This window comes from Arachis hypogaea, chromosome 11 (assembly GCF_003086295.3).
Source record: "Arachis hypogaea cultivar Tifrunner chromosome 11, arahy.Tifrunner.gnm2.J5K5, whole genome shotgun sequence".
NCBI classification, from domain to species: Eukaryota; Viridiplantae; Streptophyta; class Magnoliopsida; order Fabales; family Fabaceae; genus Arachis; species Arachis hypogaea.
Genome location: NC_092046.1, coordinates 83,847,783 through 83,852,486, shown reverse-complemented (window position 1 = coordinate 83,852,486; position 4,704 = coordinate 83,847,783). Strand labels below are relative to the sequence as shown.

Below are 4,704 nucleotides of genomic sequence, written 5' to 3'. Positions count from 1 at the left end.
TGCTCAAAGCCTTGGATTCTTTTTACCCTTGCCTTTTGGTTTAAAGGGTTATTGGCTTTTTCTGCTTGCTTTTTCTTTTTTTTTTCTTTTTTTTTGCCATTTTTTTTTCGCAAGCTTTGTGTTTTTCACTGCTTTTTCTTGCTTCAAGAATTAATTTTATGATTTTTCAGATTATCAATAATATTTTTCCTTTTTCATTATTCTTTCAAGAGCCAACAATTTTAACATTCATAAATAACAATATAAAAAAAATGCACTGTTCAAGCATTCATTCATAAAATAAAAAGTATTGCCACCACATCAAAATAATTAAACTAATTTCAAGATAAATTTTGAAATCCATGTACTTCTTTTTCTTTTTCAGAAAACATTTCTTTTATTTAAGAAAGGTGAAGGATTTATGGAATCATTCATAGCTTTAAGACGTAGACACTAAACACTAATGATCATGTAATAAAGACACAAACATAGATAAAACATAAAGCATAGAAACCGAAAAAGAGAAAAATAAGAACAAGGAAATTAAAGAACAGGTCCACCTTAGTGACGGCGGCTATTTCTTCCTCTTGAAAATCCCATGGAGTGCTTTAGCTCCTCAATATCTCTTCCTTGCCATTGTTTCTCCTCTCTCATCGCCTTTTGGTCCTCTCTGATTTCATGGAGGATAATGGAGTGTTCTTGTTGAGGTCTATTAGTGGGCTCTCTTGTTTGCTCCATCCTCTTTCTAGTGATGGGCTTTTGAGATGAATCTCTCCATATCCTATGACTCGGAGTTGGAAGCAACTGCCTTCCCTTTCCTCTTCCTAGAGGTTTCTTCGGCCTTAGATGCCATTAATGGTTATGGAAAAACAAAAAAGCATAGCTTTTTTCATACCAAACTTAAAAGGTTTGCTCGTCCTCGAGCAAAAGAAGAAGGAAATCAGGAGAAGAAGAAGAAATGAAGGAGATGGAAGGGGGTGATGGATTCGGCCAAGAGGGGGTTAAGTGTTTATGATGTGTGAAATTGAAGGTGGTAAGGAGGGGTATTTATAGGGTAAGAGGGAGAGGGAATTCGTGTAAGAGGGGTCGGGTTTGGGAGGGAAATAGGTTGAATTTGAATGGTGAGGTAGGTGGGGTTTAATGATGGATGGATTGAGTGGTGAAGAGATTGTGGGGAAGAGCGTAGGATTTGATAGGTGAAAGGTATTTGGGGAAGAGGTATTGATGGGATTGGTTAAGGGTATTTGGGGAAGAGTGTTATGGAGAGGTGTGAAGAGGTGAGAGAGTGAGGTGGGGTAGGTGGGGATCCTGTGGGGTCCACAGATCCTGAGGTGTCAAGGAATTCTGGTACCTGCACCTTTCTGGCGTTTAAATGCCCTCTGTGTGCCATTTCTGGTGTTTAACGCCAACTCTGCTACCTTTTCTGGCATTAAACACTAGGCTGATGCCCCTTTCTGGCGTTTAACGCCCTCCAGACACCCTTTTCTGGCGTTAAATGCCAGTCTATCTGCCAATTCTGGCGTTTAACGCCAGCCCGACACCAGACACCCTTTTCTGGCATTAAACGCCAGTCTGTCTACCAATTCTGGCATTTAACGCCTAGAATGCTGCCAGAGTAGGTGTTAAATGCCCATTTTGCTATCCTTACTGGCGTATAAACGCCAGTAAGCTTGTCCTCCAGGGTGTGCTATTTTTAATGCTATTTTTTATTCCACTTTAATTCTGCAGTTGTTTTTATGACTCCATATGATCATCAACCTAAAGAAAACATAAAATAACAATGAAAAACAAATAAATTAAATAACATTGGGTTGCTTCCCAATAAGTGCTTCTTTAATGTCAATAGCTTGACAGTGAGCTCTTAGAGAGCTTCACAGAGACTCAGAGCTTAATGGTGGCCTCCCAACACCAAACTTAAAAGTTGAGTGTGGGGGCTCTGTTTGACTCTATATTGAGAGAAGCTTTCCATGCTTCCTCTCCATGGTTACAGAAGAAGATCCTTGAGCCTTAAACACAAGGTAGTCCTCATTCAATTGAAGGACTAACTCTCCTCTATCCACATCAATTACAGCTCTTGCTGTGGCTAGGAAGGTTCTTCCAAGGATAATGGATTCATCCTCATCCTTCCCAGTGTCTAGGATTATGAAATCAGCAAGGATGTACAGGCCTTCAACCTTCACTAAGACATCCTCTACAAGTCCATAAGCCTGTTTCCTTGATTTGTCTGCCAATTCTAGTGAGATTCTTGCAGCTTGTATGTCGAAGATCCCTAGTTTTTCCATTACAGAGAGTGGCATGAGGTTTATACCTAACCACAGGTCACACAGAGCCTTCTCAAAGGTCATGGTGCCTATGGTACAAGATATTAAGAACTTTCCGGGATCCGGTTTCTTCTGAGGTAATTTCAGTTGAACCAAAACATTCAGTTCATTGATGAGCAATGGAGGTCCATCCTCCCAAGTCTCATTACCAAATAACTTGGCATTCAACTTCATGATTGCTCCTAGATATTGAGCAACTTGCTCTTCAATAATATCTTCATCCTCTTCAGAGGAAGAATACTCATCAGAGCTTATGAATGGCAACAGTAAGTTCAGTGGAATCTCTATGGTCTCTATATGAGCCTTAGATTCCTTTGGTTCCTCATTAGGAAACTCCTTAGTGGCCAGTGGATGTCCATTGAGGTCTTCTAAACTGGAAATCACTGCCTCTTCCTCCTCTACAGGTTCCGCCATTTTGGACATATTGATGGCCTTGCACTCTCTTTTTGGATTCTCTTCTGTATTGCTTGGGAGAGTACTAGGAGGGATTTCAGTAACTCTTTTACTCAGCTGACCCACTTGTCCCTCCAAATTTCTGATGGAGGACCTTGTTTCAGTCATGAAACTGAGAGTGGTCTTAGATAGATCAGAGACTATGGTTTCTAAGTCAGAGAAGTTCTGCTTAGAATTCTCTGTCTGTTGCTGAGAAGATGATGGAAAAGGCTTGCTATTGCCAAACCTATTTCTCCCAGCATTATTATTATTGAAGCCTTGATTAGGCTTCTGCTGATCCTTCCATGAGAAATTAGGATGATTCCTCCATGAAGGATTGTAAGTGTTTCCATAGGATTCTCCCATGTAATTCACTTCTTCCATTCCAAGATTCTCAGGGTCATAAGCTTCTCCTTCAGAGGAAGCTTCTTTAGTACTGCTAGATGCAGCTTGCATTCCAGTCAGATTCTGAGAAATCATATTGACTTACTGAGTCAATATTTTATTCTGAGCCAATATGGCATTCAGAGTATCAATCTCAAGAACTCTTTTCTTTTGAGTCATCCCATTATTCACAGGATTTCTTTTAGAAGTGTACATGAACTGGTTATTTGCAACGATCTCAATGAGTTCCTGGGCTTCTGCAGGGGTTTTCTTTAGATGAAGAGATCCACCAGCAGAGTGGTCCAATGACATCTTGGACAATTTAGACAGACCATAATAGAATATATATAAGATGCTCCATTCTGAAAGCATGTCAGAAGGACACCTTCTGATCAATTGCTTGTATCTTTCCCAAGCTTCATAGAGGGATTCACCTTCCTTCTGTCTGAAGGTTTGGACTTCCACTCTAAGCTTGCTCATCTTTTGAGGTGGAAAGAATTTGGCCAAAAAAGCATTGACCAACTTTTCACAAGAGTTCAGGCTTTCTTTAGGTTGTGAGTCCAACCATATCCTAGCTCTGTCTCTTACAGCAAAAGGGAAAAGCATAAGTCTGTAGACCTCAGGATTAACCCCATTGGTCTTAACAGTGTCACAGATCTGCAAGAATTCAGCTAAGAACTGATGAGGATCTTCCAATGGAAGTCCATGAAACTTGCAATTCTGTTGTGTTAGAGAAACTAATTGAGGCTTAAGCTCAAAGTTGTTTGCTCCAATTGCAGGAATTGAGATACTTCTTCCATAGAAGTCAGAAGTTGGTGCAATAAAGTCACCAAGGATCTTCCTTGCATCTCCACCATTGTTGTTGTTTTCGGCTGCCATGTCTTCTTTTTTTTGAAAATTTCTGTAAGGTCCTCTCCAGAGTATTGTGCTTTAGCTTCTCTTAGCTTCCTCTTCAGAGTCCTTTCAGGTTCAGGATCAGTTTCAACAAGAATGTCTTTATCCCTATTTCTGTTCATATGAAAAAGAAGATAACGGAAAAGAAGAGGAATCCTCTATGTCACAGTATAAAGATTCTTTATGTGAGTAGAAGAATAGAAGAATAAGGTAGAGAGAGAGTAAGAAGAGTTTGAACACACAGAGAGGGAGAGGGTTCGAATTATGAGTAGAAGAGAAGTGTTAGTAAATAAATAAATAAATAGAAAGAGTTAAGAGAGAGAGTTATTCAAATCTTAAAAAGAGGGAGAAGAAAAATATTTTTATTTTTATTTAATTAATTAAGTTAGAATTCAAATTTTAAGAAAAGAAATAAAACAAAATTAGAATTTAAAATAATTAGTTAATAAAAAAGAATTTTAAAAAAGTGGTTAGTTGTTTTCGAAATTAATGAGAGAGAGAAGTAGTTAGGTGGTTTTGAAAAAGATAAGAAATAGTAAACTTTTTAAAATTAAAACAAACAAATCAAGTGGTTAATTGAAAAAGAATTGAAAATCAATTTTGAAAGGATAAGAAGTTAGAAAAAGATTTTGAAATTAAATTTTGAAAGAGATATAATTGAAATTTATTTGGAAAAAGATTGAAAAGGAAATTA

At 38.2% G+C, this 4,704-nt stretch overlaps 1 non-coding gene across 1 annotated transcript; it reads left to right on the top strand.

The window, feature by feature from the left end:
• Positions 1 to 3,482: 3,482 nt before the first annotated feature.
• On the top strand, positions 3,483 to 3,590 carry LOC112725116 (small nucleolar RNA R71). The gene has a single exon (XR_003164244.1). It is a non-coding gene; the product is annotated as a small nucleolar RNA R71 (small nucleolar RNA).
• The last annotated feature ends 1,114 nt before the right edge of the window (positions 3,591 to 4,704 follow it).